This window comes from Schistocerca nitens, chromosome 9 (assembly GCF_023898315.1).
Source record: "Schistocerca nitens isolate TAMUIC-IGC-003100 chromosome 9, iqSchNite1.1, whole genome shotgun sequence".
Taxonomy (NCBI): Eukaryota; Metazoa; Arthropoda; class Insecta; order Orthoptera; family Acrididae; genus Schistocerca; species Schistocerca nitens.
The window spans coordinates 130,414,643-130,433,135 of NC_064622.1; positions in this window are offsets into that span (position 1 = coordinate 130,414,643).

Here is an 18,493-nt window from a genome sequence, read left to right on the forward strand (position 1 = left end):
TGGGAGGGTGGACTGTCGATGGCAACCTTGGAGAGAGCGAAGTGTAGCCCATACCCGTGACAGAGGGACAGTGGAACCAAGGGAAGAAACGAATCGTTCCCAACATATCCGCTTGCTCTGTTTGATTAAATAACGGGCTTTAGCGCGAAGGCGTTTAAAGGTAGTAAGGCTGGCTACAGATGGGTGCCTCTTAAAGTGTTGCAAAGCTCGACGGCGATCACGGATGGCAATGGCAATGGCCGTACTCCACCATGGAACTCGCCGGTGACGAAATGGTCCAGATGAGCGCGGGACAGCAAGGTGAGCAGCGCGAACAATCGCGTCAGACACGTCACGTAGGACGTCATCAATACCGCCCGACAAAGAGGGAGAAAACTCGACCTGTGCAGTGTATAGAGGCCAATCGGCGCGGTGGAAAGACCAACGAGGTAACCTGTCCATCGGGGAGCGCGAAGGGAGCGTGATAATCAACGGGAAATGGTAACTATCACAAAGGTCGTCGTGTGGCGACCAGTGTAATGAAGGGAGGAGAGAGGGAGAAGAAAGAGAAAGATCAATGGCAGAAAAGGTACCTTGACCAGCACTGAAATGAGTAGGGGAGCCATCATTAAGAAGGCACAGGTCGTGGTCTGCAATAAATTGGTCTATAAGAAGACCTCGTCTAGATGGAAAGGCACTGCCCCACAAAGGATGATGAGCATTAAAATCCCCAAGGAGGAGGAAGGGAGGAGGAAGTTGCTGAAGAAGGGTGGTTAAGGCAGCAGGCGTAAGAGCCCTGTCAGGAGGGAGATAAAGATTACAAACGGTGACTGCAGAGTCTAAGTGGACCCTAACAGCAACCGCTTCCAATGTAGTTTGGAGAGGAATCCACGTGCTAGCAATGTCGGTACGGACCAATGTACAAACGCCACCAGAAGCCCGCAAGGGTCCGACCCGATTTCGACAGAAAACACGGTACCCACGGAGGGTCGGTGAGTGAGCATCAGTAAAATGGGATTCCTGGAGAACCACACAAGCTGCAGAGTAGGACGAAAGAAGGGATTTCAATTCCGGAAGGTGTCGATAGTAGCCATTACAATTCCATTGGAGAACCACAGAACGATGGGTTAAATGAGGGCTGAACACGCTAAATCCAGTCATACTGCCGGGTCCCCACCCGTCACAGACAAGGAGGGGGCGACATCCATAAACGACAGGTCAGAATCCGGTTGTGAAGTCGGGGAAGGGACCTCTGGTGACACCAGAGGCTCTTTGTCCCGGGACTTATGTTTCTTCTTCTTTTCAGGCTGAGATCGAGGAGGGCTGTGTGGCATAAAGGAGCCAGCTGCAGCAAGATCAGGAACAGAAAGAGACCGGGCGACCTGGGGGCCGACAGACCGCGGCTCTCGCGGTCGCCGCGCGGCAGCAGATCTTTGACCTGGAAGGTGCCGGGAAGGGGCATCCCGGGAGAGGCGCCCTTGACCGGCAGACGCCGAAGGAGTGGGACACTTCTCCGGCTGGGGAGGGGGAGCAGCACCCAGAGGAGAAGGTGTGGGAGCTGCAGGGGAGGGGGGGAGGAGTGGGGGCCGGGATGGGGGTAAGGAAGGAGGGGGAAGGGGTGAAGATGTAACCAAGGCGTAACTTGATGTCATGGACACAGGGTGCAGTCGTGCATATTTCTTACGGGCCTCTGTGTAGCTTAAACGATCGATGGACTTATACTCTTGTATCTTTTTTTCTTTCTTATATACTGGGCAATCTGGTGAACGTGGAGAATGACTACCATGACAGTTTACACATACAGGAGGGGGAACACAGGGACTCCCCTCATGGAGTGGACGTCCACAGTCACCACAGAGAGGGTCCTGGGAACAGCGAGAAGACATGTGGCCAAAACGCAAGCACTTAAAACACCGCATAGGAGGTGGGATGTACGGCTTCACATCACAGCGATAGACCATAATCTTAACTTTCTCAGGAAGGGTATCCCCTTCAAAGGCCAGGATAAAGGCACCAGTATCAATACGGTTATCTTTAGGACCCTTCTGAACACGCCGAACAAAGTGAACACCCCGCCGTGCGAGATTGTCCCGAAGTTCCTCATCAGTTTGAAGGATGAGGTCCCTGTGGAAAATCACACCTTGTACCATATTTAGAGACTGGTGAGGGGTAATAGACACAGGAATTGTGCCAAGATGGGTACAGGCACGAAGGGCCGCAGATTGGGCAGCTGAAGTAGTTTTAATCAGCAACGAACCCGACCGCATCTTGCTCAGGGAGTCGACTTCGCCAAACTTGTCTTCAATGTGTTCCACAAAGAATAAAGGCTTGACACTGGTGAAAGTATCGCCATCAGTCCTGGTGCAAACTAGATAACGGGGGAAAGGTTTTGCCCCTAGACGACGGGCCTGACCCTCTTCCCAGGGGGTAGCCATGGAAGGGAAGGCCGAAGGGGCAAGAGAAGCAGCACTTGAGGAATCAGTACCACGCAGAGAGACGGCCGCAGAACGGCCAGAGTTTTGGACCCTTATGCGTTTCATCTGCATAGCGTCCGCCCTGATACCACCCACTCCGATCAGGGGCTCTCCTCACGGGCGCCACCCAGCCACAGCAAGGGCCGTCTGGCACGGCGGCCATTGCCGGGAGTTCCGATGCTCCAGGATGACGAGCAACCACTCCAAGGCATGCATGAGGAGGTCACAGCTCAGGTATCAGAAGTGTGATCCCTGTGTGTTCAGGGGGCTCAACCAAAAGGGTACATAGCGACCCCACCACACGGGCTGGCTACCGTGCTGGCTATGCACCCTAGCATCAGACCACGACGTGAAAGAAAAGGTGGAATGTACTAGGAGGGCGCACGTCGGAGACACTAGGTAAGGTGCTCTTCCCCAAATGGCTCACACTACGGAAGAGAAATTTTGGAATGGAGGTCAAACCCCAGAGGGGGACCAAGGAATGCCAAAAAGAGGAGATAAGTACGCAACAAAGCCGGAGTGGAAAACCAACAGAACCAGGAGGATAGCGGGGCCAACATAAGCAAGGACACCAATAGAGAGAGAGGAGAGGGCAAGGGGAAAGGAGTATGGAGGGGAAAGGAGGGGAACGGAAAGGAAATGCAGCCCGGGAGAGAAAGGAGGCTGCAATGGCTCGGGGCCCCGTGCTCGCCACGCACGTATCCACAAAAGAGTTGTGGACCCCCTGGGGGGCATCAAACCAGTCTCAGGACTGAAGACCACAACAAGTAGATACTAATAATACTTAATGAAATAGAATTTTATTTCATGAAATGTTTATTAAACGTATATTGTTTGAAACTGAACATTATACCTGTATGTTTACAGGTGATTCTTACGTAAGCCTAATTTTTTTTTTTTTTTTTTTTTTTTTTTTAGAATTCATTCGATTTATAGATCCGCCTCCTGAAGCGATTTCTATCAAACTGGGAACACGTATCAAAAAATGCTTAAAATGGCTCTGAGCACTATGGGAATTAACTTCTGTGGTCATCAGTCCCCTTAAACCTAATAATAAGGACATCACACACATCCATGCCCGAAGCAGGATTCGAACCTGCGACCGTAGCGGTCACGCGGTTCCAGACTGAAGCGCCGTTAACCGCACGGCCACACCGGCCGGCCGAACACGTATCACATGCAACCTGGAAAAACAAAAAGGAGAAAATCTGTGACAGTAAGACCCCCATAGCATCCTTACTTCTGAGGTTGAAGATGGAAAGGTGTGACACAAAAGTATATCTGGACGCCTGGAGCAATTTCAACCAAATTTGGTGTAGACAGGTCTGATTTTAATACGTTTTTATTAACTCTCTCTCTTGTCTGTCTGCTTATCTGTTCGGTATAAATTTTGTAATTGATTTTAAACTAATTTTCCAGTGAGCTTCAAACTAGAAATTTCAACATAGCTGAGAACTGGATGATGCAATATTGACGTGCTTTCTTGTGTGGTATGTGGAGGAGGGTACTTTATTTCCCACTGTCGTTTCCAGATGAGCTAGATACTTCAAACTTTGAACATAGAACTGGCTAACAATGATATATTAACTCGTTTTCTTGTCTGGTACGAGGCGGAGGATAATTTGTGCACCACGGCTATTTCTCCCTTTCCCTGCTCCAGTCGCAAACGGCTTCTGGGAAAAACTTTTGTTCGTAAGCACCATGTGACCTCGAATTCCTCCAAATTTTAACATCATGGTCTTTTCGATAGATATATGTAGGAGGAAACTGCACGTTGGCTGACTCAGGTGAAGAGAAACTGAAATAAACCTGAAATTTGTAACACGTCACTATTTTAATCTATTCAAGATGTTTGAAGTCGATTGAATAATTTCACACACATGTGACACAGCAGAAAACAGTTATTTAAATAACAATAAATTCCAAATTCAACGCCTTTTAAACAGGACTATAAAGTATAAAATAATTTCTCCTACCCCCATACATATGAGTCTGATAATTTGTGAACCTAAATTTTTAGTAATTATCAAAGTACTCATAGGATTTATGACGAAAAAAGTGGGGAGTATGCAGCACATAATTCATGGATGAATAGTTCATATCATAAGTAGTATCTACTGCATGTTATAAACTTTACAAGATTTTGAAAGCAATTAAAAATTCTCAAATTTTAAGAATTTTCTATATGCGGTCAGAACCTGTATGGGCCGGCAGAAATTATTTTATACTTTTTAGTACAATTTTAAAACGTTCCATAGTAAAAATTTAATTTTATTTTAATAATTATTTATTGTATTATTGTTTCTTAGTGCCAGTGGAATTTCTTGCGTGTAAGTGGTGGTGGTGGTTAGTGTTTAACGTCCCGTCGACAACGAGGTCATTGGAGACGGAGCTCATGCTCGGGTTAGGGAAGGATTGGGAAGGAAATCGGCCGTGCCCTTTCAAAGGAACCATCCCGGCATTTGCTCTTGCGTGTAAGTCTCTGAGCATATTTTAATACTGTTTCTTAATACTGCGGACCTTTCTTGTTCATAAGCTACTTCTATATATATATATATATATATATATATATATATATTTGCGCCCCCACAATTCCCAAGCACTTTCACTACACAGCCTGAGCTGCTGCTAATCATTCCACTGAATCAATAGAAATGATTTCATTTCACATGAAACGCAAAATGCAGTTTTCATTCAGACGGGTTAAACGAAATAGCAGAAATGTGTTGCCAAGGTGAGCAACCAAGTTGGGATGAGAAGATCCTTTCATTACGTGAAAGTTATCTGTAGTCGTTAAGCTTGAGGCGAGCGCATTAAGTTTTTGATGGCGTCTGTAGTTATGCGGAGGAGATGTGGGAGGGAGACAGTGTCTGGTTTAAAATTCAGTCGAGGACAGAGGAAGTCAGTGACCAGCATTCGTGAACGCAGTTACGGAATATGTAGGTAGCGACAAAAGCGGCTAATGGGAAGGGGAAATGAAGGACGACGGAAAGCTGGAGAAAGTCAGCGCGTGCACTCGTGTGTGTGTGTGTGTGTGTGTGTGTGTGTGTGTGTGTGTGTGTGTGTGTGTGTGAGCGCGCGCGCACTGGAGGAAGTCATCAATCAGCTTGCGATAACACATCAGCCGCGGCGCGTAGCTGAATTGATGAATCTCATTGTCGCCATCTAAAAGTCCGCGTTCCGGAGTATACAGTGCAGCAGTCAGTACAGACGATATTCCGTTTCCCCTTTGTAAGGTAAGAACAGGTGAACTTGGTGCCACCGAATTGAAGAAAAAGAGTGCAGCACGCCACGGTACAAAATGACCACTTATACACATGCTACTTTAACACGGGAGAAGAGAGGAAGACAACGATGTAGCCTGACCCCGGTGTGACTCTGTACATTGAGGAAGCAGTAGAGGAAACGACGGAGCAATTTGGTAAGGGGATGAAAGTTCAGGAAGAAGAAATAAAAACTTTGAAATTTGCCGATGACAAGGTAATTATGTCGAAGACGATAAAGAACTTGGAAGAGCAGTAGAACAACGGAAATCGCCTTGAAAAGTGGTTACAAGTTGAATATCATCAAACGTAATGGAGTGCAGTCGAATTAAATAAGGCGATTCTGAGGGAATTGGATTAGCAAATGAGATAGTAGTGAGTTAAATTGTTACCTGGGCGGCAAAATAACTCACGATAGTCAAACTAGAGGGGATATAACACGCAGACTGGCAATTTGGTAAGGGATTAAAGTTTATAGAGAAGAAATAAAAACTTTGAAATTTGCCAGTGAGATTATAATTGCGTCGCAGATGATAAAAGAACTTATAAGAGCAGTAGGATGGAAATTATCTTGAAAAGAGGTTGGAAGTTGAATATCATCAAACGTAAAGGGAAAGTAGTGGAATGCAGTCAAATTAAAAAAAGGGATTTTGAAGGATTTAGATTAGGAAATGAGACACTAAAAGTATTAAGTCAAGATTGTTATCTGGGTAGCGAAACAACTCACGATGGTCGAAGTAGAGGGTATGTAACATGCAGACTGGCAATACAAAGAAAAGCGTCCCTGAAAAAGAGACATTTATGACATTGAATATAAATTCAGATGTTTGGAAGTATTCTCTGAAGGTGTTTCTCTGGAGCGTTGCCATGCACGCAAGTGAAACATGGACGATAAACAACCTGGACGAGATGAGAACAGAAGCCCTTGAAACGTTGTGCTACAGGAGAATGTTTAGGACCAGATGGTAGATCGGATAACTCAATCGGGCTGGAGACAAAAGTAATTTATAGCTCTGCTTGACTAGAAGAAGAGAACAGTTGATAAGCCACGTCCTGAAGCATAAAGAAATCGTCAATTCGGTAATATTTTGAAATGTATGAGTGTGTACGTGTGTGTATGGAGGGGGGGGGGGGGGGGGGGCTTAGAGAGAGACCAAGGTCTGAATACAGTACAGAGCTTCAAATGGATGTACGAGTAGTTTGCAGCAGTTATGCTAAGATGAAGAGGCTTGCACAGGGTAGAACGAAGGCCACAACAACAACATTTTAGCGCTGTAAGCCCTGTCGTCAATTTTGCTTCCAAAAGACAAAAATGGTGCTGCCGTCAGTTCGATCCAAACGATCATTATTTTACATTACCGCATTCAGCGTTTTTCTCTTCTTCTTTTGATCAGCATGCGTTTACCTACTCATCCCTAATGAACAACCAATGTCTGCTGGCAAGGAAAAACAGCGCAACAGAGTGCAACTTTCAATTACATTGGGCTTATGTTCGACCATACCAGCTCTGTCTGACGGAAAATGTTGTGCGTAAATTGACAGGAACTTAGGATGCACAACTACAAACTGTGAGAAACTTCTTCACTCGCTGTGTGCTACTCCACAGCTGACTGCGAATGCGCTGTATCACAGATCTCTCCGTATCTAAGCAGCGGATGTACAGGGGGTAGATAAATATATGGGAACACAAAAACACGACTCACTACCTCGACAGATACAGTGTAGGCAAATCTTTGGTATTCAAAATAGCTTAATGATTATGGAGGTCGATTGCGATCTTCAATGTAGACCACAAACGCTCAGTAATATTGAGATCTTACCTGTTGGGGAGTTATCGTACAACTGTCTCATGAATCAGTATTGAGAATGTTACACACCAGTTGTCAAACGCTTTATATTTAGACACAACATGTTTCGAGACTACGTTACTCCATTATCCAGTGCTCAAAGCTTCTATGTCAATAGAGACGGGTAAATGTAAACACCAGCAGCAAACAAGCATTGTCAAACATACAACTCTTTTTAGAAAATCTCATGTTATGAGCACGCCAACATAAGATTTTCTAGGAAGAGTTTTATATTTGACAATGCACGTTTGCTGCTGGGTTCTTATTCTTAATGGCCGGGATAAAGTAGTCCCGAAATATTTTGTGGTAAAAACGTTTGATAACTGGAGCGTAACATCTCTGTGCCAATAATGAGATATGGTGACTGTGGCGATCAAGGCAGATCCGACAAAAACCAGTGTTTGACGAAGCGAGCTGTATCAACAGGGAGCCCGCCGCCTTGCAACACACCAGCACCACTGGGGAACAAACACTGTACAACGGGATGGACCTGGTTAGCCGAAATCGTCACACAACGCTTGGCAATAGCGCGCGCGACGTTGCAGAGTAACACTCGGGCTCACGGAATACTACGATATGGCTGTCCAAATCGTCGCCGAACCATCGCCATATTTCACGCCTGGGGCGTCCACTTGGCTAGAAGTAGAAAACCGTGTGAAAAAAAGACTCATCCGACTAATGATATTACTCCATTGCTCCATAGTCCAGCTTTTTATGGTTTCGGCGCCACGTATTCGTGTCACGGGCGTTTGCATCATTGATGAGTGGTTTTTCAATACCTGCTCGTCCTGCAATTGCCTGCTTATAGAATTCGTTTTGTTTTGGCGCTGACAGGTTTCTCGCGAGCGGCTTTCAGCACTGCAATAATTTATGCAGCTGTCGTCCCCTTATTTTTCGTCGCATCTCTCTTCAACAGCTGCAAGTCAAGAACGCACCGCACTCACTTTCGTCCGAGTTGTGAATTAGCGGTTAATGTTTTGCCGCGGTATAAATGTTAGATACGGTGCCTATTAAAAACCAGAGCACTTCGTCTACTTGGTTACGTAAGAATCAACCATAGGAGCACCAACAAGTTTAGCATTTACAATGTCCCTTAGTTCCGACATGATGAAGAGCCAAAGAAACTGGTACACCTGCCTGATACCGTGCAGAGCCACCGTTAGTACGTAGAAGTGCCGCAACACGCAACTCGACTAATCTCCGAAGTAGTGCTGGAGGGAACTAGATGATGATGATGATGATTATTAGTGTTTTAGGGCGCACAACAGCGAGGTTATCAGCGCCCGTTCCCAAAAGTTCAATTCAGAGCCGAATTGTGAGAGAAATGTTATTGTTCAAATTGCAAGATTGGACACAGCACATCAAGACAGGGTGATAAAACTAAAAATAAAATAGCAGTACAAACGGGTAAAAAAGGAATTAACGGTGGCTGAGTGACCACTTACAAATAATGGGTGACCAAACCACCGGACAGCACATTAAGACTTCAATCCCAATATTTTGGAAAGAAGGCCAGAAATCACACAAAAACGTAAAACTCTAGCGACACTCGCCTCATTATTAGTTAAAAGAGAGGGTAGGTCTGGTGGGAAACTGAAATCGTCCCTCAAACCCGCATATAAAACACACTCAGTTAAAATATGTCGTATCGACAGCTGTGTCCCACATGTCTGACACGTTGGTGGCTCCTCACGACGTAACAGAAAACCATGTGTCAAAGGACAATGTCCTATTCGAAGCCGTGTAAGGGCTACTTCCTCAGCGCGTCGGTGGCGGAAGGAGGTGAGCCACGGTCGGACAGAATCCTTCACCGCTCGCAACTTATTATCCCTCACGTCCAGCCACTGAGCCTCCCACCAACGCATGACCTTCCGAGTCACGAAAGACGTAATGGCCTGCAGGGGGACGGAACAGCGAGCAGGAGGTGGGATGGAGCAAGCCTCCTTGGCAGCCGCATCTGCAAGTTCATTGCCAGGAATCCCTACGTGCCCTGGAACCCAGCAGAAAATTACATCCTTACCCTGCTGTTGCAAGAGCAGGAGTGCGTCCTGCACCTCTTGCACCATCCGATCTGCTGGGTACATCTGTTCAAGAGCGTGTAGAGCACTTTGGGAATCGGAGCAGATGATGAATTTCGTGCCACGATGTCGGCGCATATGCTCTAATGCTTGCAGAATGGCAAACAGTTCTGCATAGTAAACGGAGAACTGCTCCGGGAGCCCTATACGATGGACAGTATCGGGAAACACAGCAGAGCAGCCCATAAAATCACCCTGTTTAGACCCATCCGTGTAAACAGTAATAAAATCGGAATGGCGTTCTAAAATCTCAGTAAGTTTAATTTTAAAAAGGTGGTCTGGGGTACAATACTTCCTGTAAGCAGCCAGATCAAGAAGTAATCTTGGCCTTTGTAGTCGCCAGGGAGATCCCCTACTCCATCCCTGGTGGAGTACCTTAATGCCCTCCAGATGTACTAACTCGAGACTCTCCTTCGCACGGATGCCAAACGGCTTTGTTGCCTTCGGACGGTGGCGGAAGAGACGTTCCAGTGCCGGCTGGGAAAAAGTGTTGGACGCCAATGAAAGAGGAGTGGACTTGGCCCTGTACGCGTGCCGTACCACGAGGAGAAGACGCCGAATGGACAGCGGAGGCTCTCCCGCCTCGACACACAGACTAGCAACCGGACTCGTGCGATAAGCCCCCGTTGAAAGCCTAATACCCTCATGGTGAATCACGTCCAACATTTTGAGGTAGGAAGGTCTGGCAGAGCCATAAACTTGACATCCGTATTCCAGTCGAGGTCGCACAAAGGCCTTATAAAGTTGGAGCAGACGTGCCCTGTCAGCGCCCCAGGATCTATGACTGACGCATTTAAGGACGTTTAATGCCTTGAAACAGCGGACCTTTAGATCCTTTAAGTGTGGCAACCATGTGAGCTTCTCATCAAAAATAAGCCCGAGATATTTCACTTTTCCCATAAACGGGAGAACAGTGTCTCCTAGTTTTAAAACTGGGAGATTAAAAAGAGAACGGGAACGGTTAAAATCTACACAAACGGTCTTCTCCAAAGAGAATTTAAAGCCCGTGGTCTTAGACCATTGCTCCAATCGCACGAGTGTCAGCTGTAATTGGCGTGTAGCAGCTGTGAGGGAGGAAGACGCACAGAAAATGGAGAAATCGTCCACAAACAAGGAGCACTGCACGGGCCGTCGTACTGTGGACGCAATACTATTGATGGCAATTGCGAAAGCTGTCACACTGAGGACACTTCCTTGAGGGACACCGTTCTCCTGCTTAAAACGGTCAGACAGGACATTCCCAACCCTATACTGAAAATATCTGTCCGACAGAAAGGATCGGATGAGTGTGGGTAGACGCCCACGGAAACCCCACTCATAAAGCTGCCGCAAAATGGTATGCCTCCAGGTAGTATCGTATGCCTTCTCCAGGTCGAAGAAAACCCCGATAAGGTGTTGCTTACGTAGGAAAGCATCTTGTATCGCTGTTTCGAGTAGGATCAGGTTATCGAGGGTGGAATGATACCTCCTGAACCCACACTGGCAGCGGGTAAGTAAGGATCTGGATTCGAGAACCCACACCAGGCGCCGATTGACCATACGCTCAAATGTCTTTCCTACGCAGCTCGTGAGACTAATGCTACGATAGCTACTGGGTTCGGTCCGATCCTTCCCTGGTTTTAAAAGGGGAATTAAAATCGATTCTTTCCACGAACTAGGAAAGTCGCCTGTCTTCCAAATTTCATTAAAAAGTTGGAGGAGGACTTCCTTCGACCGCAGATCCAACTGCTGCAGCATGCTATACGATATCAGGTCTGGACCAGGTGCGGTATCCCGAGATACGGACAGAGCAGAGTCCAACTCCCACAAAGAGAAAGGCTGGTTGTATTCCTCAGCGTTCTTTGAACGGAAATCAAAACCAGCCCTCTCCTGTGTACCCCGATAGCGCAGAAATTCCGGGTCCTGGCTAGAATCGGCCGTAATAGTTTGGAAAGATTCTGCCAACGCCCGGGCGATGTCTCTCGGAGATGTTAGGAGACATCCCCGCTCACGTATAGCTGCTATTGGCGGTCGAGAGTATCGCCTTGAGATCCTCCTAATGGCTTCCCATACTTTGCTTGAAGACGTGGACCTATTGATGGAGTTCAGGAACTCACGCCAAGACCTCCGTTTACTCTCCCTAACGATTTGTCTCGCCCGCGCCCGTGCTATCCGGAAAGTTGTCAGATGCGCAGCAGTGGGGCACCGACGGAATCTTCTCAAAGCCGCCCGTCTATCTCTGATGGCGGTACGACAGTCGTCATTCCACCAAGGGACAGGCTGCCTCACAGGTGTTCCCTGTGACTTTGGTATGGATACATCAGCGGCATGGTGCATCACCGCCGTAATGTGATCCACCCAATCCTGGACGCCTTCACACCGTTCAAAAACAGCCAACTGCCGGTAGAGCGTCCAGTTTCCTTTCCGGAACAACCATTTCGGCGGCTGTGCGACACGACCCATTTCAACTGGCAGATGAAGCCAGATAGGAAAATGGTCGCTGCCATGAAGGTCGTCGTCTACGACCCACTGAACAATGTCCGCAAGCACAGGCGAACAAATAGAGAGGTCTATGGCAGAAGACGAACCTGAAGCGGTGCTAAAATGCGTGGCCTGACCTGTGTTCAGCAGTATGACGTCGGAAGTCCTGAGCAACTGCTCAATCATCTGGCCTCTGGGGCAGGTTTTGTTGGAACCCCATAATGCATGATGAGCATTAAAGTCTCCTAAAATGAGAAAGGGTCGGGGTAGCTGAGCAATGAGCCGTGCGAGGGCTTCACTGTCAATGTGCTCAGCAGGTGGTAGATACAGGGAGCACACTGTGACATCAACCTGGGCCAGGATCCGAGCTGCAACCGCTTGTAGCGTTGTGGTTAAGGTCACAGGTGAGGAGTGGAACGTGTCCTTAATGAACACGGCCACCCCACCCTGAGCCCTATTACCAGTCAGGTCGTCTTTCCTGTACACGCGATATCCTGTAAGTACAGGCGTATCGGTCTCTTTAAAATGCGTCTCTTGCAAAGAGATGCAAAAGGGGTTTGCCTGTACTAACAGCCGCAATTCTGCAAAGTGAGGTCTGACTCCATTCAGATTCCACTGAAGTATGGGAGCCATATCAGCGTTTCGGTTTAGATTTCCCCCTGTCTTTGCGCCGCGCTGGTGAGGCACTTGTAGAGCGAGTGGCAGCAGAGGGGCTGCCAGGTTCTGGGGAAGAGGTATCAAAATCCATGACGATTTCCTCTTCATCAGTCAGGGATGCCATGACGACATCCGATGGCGCCTGCGGCAGGTTTGACGTCAAACGCCGTGCCCCTTTCCCTGGTCCCGTTTTCTTTGTGGAAGTCGGGGATGGGGGAAGTGGAGAGGCACTCTGTTTCTGGAGGGCCTTCGAAGGCTTCACCGGAGTTTTCTCAGCAATAGCAGTTGGTGCAGGTGGAGCAGCCTGAATAGCTATATCGTTAGTGGGAGTGCTCTGGCAGGTACAAACGCAGGTACAGGTATTGGTGGAAGATACTGCGACGCTGGACATGGTCTGCGTCGAAGCGTCCACTTTCGACGCACGGTTCTGCACCAAGGAGGCATAGGATGTGGCAAAGACAGGGGGTTTTGTAGCCCGATACTCTTTTTTGGCTTCCACATAAGGTAGCCTCTTTGTCACCTTGATCTCCTGAATTTTGCGTTCTTCCGCAAAGACGGGGCAGTCTCTGCTCCAGACGGGATGGCTCCCAGAGCAGTTGATACACAGCGCTGGAGATGTGCAGTTGGTCCCAGCTTCATGGGCTGCCTTGCCACATATACCGCAGGTCGGTTCACCCCCACAACTCATCGTCGTATGGCCAAATCGCTGACATTTGAAACAGCGCATAGGGTTAGGTATATAAGGCCGAACCCTAAGTCGGAGGAAACCAGCCAGAACGTGTTCAGGTAAGACAGGCGAATTGAAAGTCACAATGAAGGTGGCAGATTTCTCAAGAACTCCATTATTCCTACGCGTCCTTTGTTCCACGTCTACAATCCCCTGTGTTGCCCATTCTTGCTTCAGCTCGTCGACATCGATATCCATTAAATCACGGCAGGTGACAACGCCTTTACTGGAGTTGAGGGAATTGTGCAACTCGACAGTAATATCATACTCGCCTAACTTGGTTGACTTTCGAAGCAGCTCCACTTGCTTTGCCCTAGTAGTCTCAACTAACAGGGTACCATTCCTCAGGCGTTTGATAGATTTCAGTGTACCTGCGAGTCCTTCTAAACCTTTATGTATGTAGAAAGGAGACACTTTTTCAAATGAGCCCTCCTTCCTCTTAATCACGATGAAAACATTGTCATTGACGACTCCAAGAGCCCTGTTACTCTTTTCCATCTGCATATCGGGAGGACTAGCCTCCCTCATGCGCTTGACTGATTGCGAAGTTGGTGAAGGAAAATACGTGGTTGCCATGTGCGTCCCACGAGCAGCTAGGGAACGAAACGTCAGCCCAGACAGAGCCCCGCATGCCTGGGTAAGCCTTATACAACTGAGGTGCGGCAGGTTCCTCAGAGGTCGCCCGCTAGCGACTGTTCCACCTCAACAGCCATGCATCTTATCGGCGCGCAGCACACCTTAAGATTGAAGGGTTTTTTATAGAGGTATGCACCATCCTCGCGATCCAGGCAATCAAGCCAAGATCCCCGGTCCCTGCGACACACAACGTTCCACCGTTGCGCCACACGGTGGTCGCTGAAGCATGCCCAGAGCTTACGGTGTCAGAGGACTGGCGGCGCACACCAGTCCACAGCTCGGGGACCCCGGGTTCGCCAAGCCCGTACCCAGCAAATAAATGCTGAGTCCCCTGAGGGGCTGGAGGGAACTAACAATGAACCCTGCAGGGCTGTCCATAAATCCGTAAGAATACGAGAGGGTGCAGATCTCTCCTGAACAGCACTTTGCAATGCGTCCCACATATGCTCAATAATGTTCATGTCTGGGGAGTTTTGTGGCCAGCGGAAGTGCTTAAACTCAGAAGAATGTTCCTGGAGGCACTCTGTAGCAATTCTGTACGTGTGTGGTGTCGCATTGTCCTGCTGGAATCGCCCAAGTCCGTCAGAATGCACAATGGGCGTGAATGGATGCATATGAAGATAGTAACTGTTCTCGAAAGAACAGATACCATTGAAGACCGTGCAGCTTCTCTAGAATAAATGATAATTAATTGAAACCCTCAGCTGCCGACAGGTGTTGTTGATATACCTCGATGGGGACAGCTGAAAAATGTGTACCCCTACCGGGACTCGATCCCGGGATCTCCTGCTTACATAGCAGACGCTCTATCTATCTGAGCCACCGAGGACACAGATGAATAGCGTGACTGCAGGGACTTATCCCTTGCATTCCCGTGAGAGCCACATTCCCAACAGTCCACAATCTACATACGTAATGTACCTAATAGATATTTGCCCATCCACTTATTACTCGCGCACACTGGGGTGACGATTCCCGTAAGAGTTGGGGCAACCTGTGCACATCAAATGATGCCGGACACACAGCTCTATACTGTAGATTAACCTTCTGCAGGTAATAGTCCGCAAAATTCTACCACCACACCTGATAGATGCGTGTCAACTCCAGTCAGAATCGTCACTATGCAACTTGCACATATGCGATCTCACTGTGATAAAGCTAAGCATACACCAAGACCAGCAATATCAGTCGTAAGTCAGTGGGACTTTGGAAGCTCACTGACTTTCGGTCTAGACTGCAAGAGACAGAGAGGCTGTCTGTGAAACGGAATCGGTACGTATGCTCTACCTAATGTGTACCAAAATCGCCGCGTATAAACACTGAATATTTCTGGAGCTGGTACCGCTGTTCCTGGAGGAGATAGAAAGGTAGAGTCAAGCGCTTTTGATAACCCTTGAGCTAGGGGTCATTTGTATACCCAATAGAAGGGTCATTTTCCTGTAACTTTCCTACATCACACCGCGCGGTCTGAGGCGCCTTGTCACGGTCTGCGCTGCTGCCCCCGTCGGAGGTTTTAGTACTCCCTCGGGCATGGGTGTGTGTGTGTTGTCCTTAGAGTAAGTTAATATAACAGATTAGGTAGTGCGTAAGCTTAGGGAGCGATGAGAGCAGTTTGGACCCATAAGACCTTACGATAAATTTCCAAATTTTCCTACATCACAGGGACATGGTTTGAATATTCTACACTTCCTCCAGCTTAAGAAAATGGAGAAAATCGAATAGTTCTTTTTTGCAGTACACAGGGTCTATGGTTCGCTTTAAGTTGCTTATAGAGGCACTATTTAGCTCATAGATGGTTCCTGAGAATACTTTAAGAACGCGGTTTTTGGGTACCAAACCCGAGCTGCGGGTTGTAAGAGCGCTATACACTGAAAATGAGTACTTTTTACTGTATATTCCTAAGATCCCGAATTTGAACAACCTTAAAACTTTCCTTGATATCTTTATCCGTTTCCGCCTTACAGAGGTTCGAAGTTACCCTACTTGTAATTGTGAAATACGCACGTAAAGTCCACTGTAAGACGGTAACATAGTTTATAAAGTGAGGTAGAACGGTTATAATCAGAAGGGTTCTGGGAACGCCATGTTTTAATACTGAAGCATACGCGAAATTTTTGTGCACGTAAAATCTGGTCTGAGGTGTAAAATTACTTTTGCCTAATTTCGATTTCACATAATTAAGCTATCAAAATTTTACTGACCCATAAACTTCTGTTAGTATGAATGACATGCCCTACTGTGACATAGGATAGAAGGGATCTAGTGGAAGAAATGTTGTCATCAGAGCATAAAATGGAGAATATGTTCATGTTCAAAAGACTGACTAAAACGTGGGATACCAGCTGTCTCGTTCTAACACCATCAGCACGTTTAAAAATTTGGGCCTGAGGACATAATCGCGCTTTTTTATGTTTATAGAGAAGGAGATAATGGCAGTGAGAGAGAGAGAGAGAGAGAGAGAGAGAGAGAGAGAGAAATTTGGGCCTGAGGACATAATCGCGCTTTTTTATGTTTATAGAGAAGGAGATAATGGCAGAGAGAGAAAGAGAGAGAGAGAGAGAGAGAAGTAATAAATACTGGAAGTGGTTGTGGTACAGAAAGGGCGGAGACAACGGCAGTGTGAGAGAAAGCGAGGAACACAGTGGCAGTGGAACATCGTTGACAGTGACAGAACAGTGCTGGGAAAAGAGTGAAGGAGACAGTGCCAGTGACACAGGAATAAGGAGAAATTGGAAGTGGGTGAGAACCAGTAATAATGAGAGATAGAATCTATGGTAATAACAATGAGGTGGAGAGAGAGAGTCACAGTGAGAAGAGACAGCAGCAGTAGGAATGAGTGAATGCGATAGTAACAGTAGGAGAGAGGGATGGCGGGAGACAGTAACAGAGGGGAGTGTAGTAGTATAACGTATCGAAGGGGACTGTCGCTGTGCCACAAGAGTCAATGACAGAGACAAAAAGAGATAATGACAATGAGTTGGTCTGAATGAATGAGCGATAAAGGGCAACAGAGAGTGGATGGGTATGAGCCACTTACAGCTATGGACTAGTGGGTGTGAGCAAGTTACTGTTAGGGAAATCTGGGGGAGTCTTAAGTGAGTTGCATGTTAAAGAGAATGTGAATGTGTTAATATGCCATAATTTTTGGAAAATTTTTTGAAGGTGCTGAGGAAAGGAGAATTAGGTAGCTGGTAACTCACTTTTCAATCAGTCTTTTAAATGCACAGGGATATATTCACCTTTTTGTACTCCGATAGGACCTTTTTTCCACTGGTGATAATTTCTTCGTAGCACCAGCGCCATACCGCCTAGTCGGGCGCTGCGACGCGTTTTGACCGGTGGTGACGTGCACAGTTGATCACAAGCGATCTATTGCACTGGAGACACTACCAAACGGGCTTAGAAACCTCGAAGCTTTTAAAATGGCAGTCATAAAGGTTTCTCACGTGGCAAACAAAGTTATGCATTTAATCCTTGGTTTGCTGGAAGGTGCGTGTCTGCAGTCAGGTATCAGTGCAATACCCTAGTACATCGCTGGAGGAGACCATTGATAATGGTGAAGATTGTGAGGTAATTCGTTTTCAGGCAACAGTGGAAACGCTGCAGCTGTGTCAGGCCACTCCAGACACCAGCAGGAAAAAAATCTCTAGTGGAATTCTGCGACACTACAGCGTGGAGATTTTGAAGTGTAACAGGAAGACATGAACATGCAACGCAGACAAAATATTGAAACTTCCTGGTAGATTAAAATCTTATGCCGGACAAGGATTAGAACGTGGGACCTTGAAAGGCGGCTACACTGAGTCACAGCGCCAGAGATTGCGCCAAAGATTATTATTCCGCCGCAATAGTAGTTGAGAGGATGTCGAGGGCAGTCGTTCTGTTGGGCGAGAGAGTAGACGATCTAGTGTTGACTGAAATGTTGCACTGTTCGGTTGGTGTAATGTATAGATGGAGGAAGATGCAATTGTCAGAATATACTTGAGAAAGGAGATGGGCTTTTGATTTATGATTTTGGTGTAATGGAATATTTTCGTCAATATATAATGAGGTAAAAAGGTATTACAGTTTTCTTTAATAACAATCCCTCTTGCTCACAGGTACAGTCATCAAAGCATCTAGTTCGTGTTCATTTATTAGACTTGTAATTCTGGTTTCTATGTGCAATTGTAGTATTTCTGGTTTTTCAATACGTTCATTGTAGATGGTGTTTAAAATATTTTGTCGTATTGAGAAAGAACCGAGGCAGATACATGTACGTTGAGTCACACTACCACACACAGAACAGTTACACTTGTGCTTTGTTTCTTATCTTTTATAGTTGCAGGGGACTTAATTAATCAATTGTGTTAATGGGAATTCCTTGTCTTTC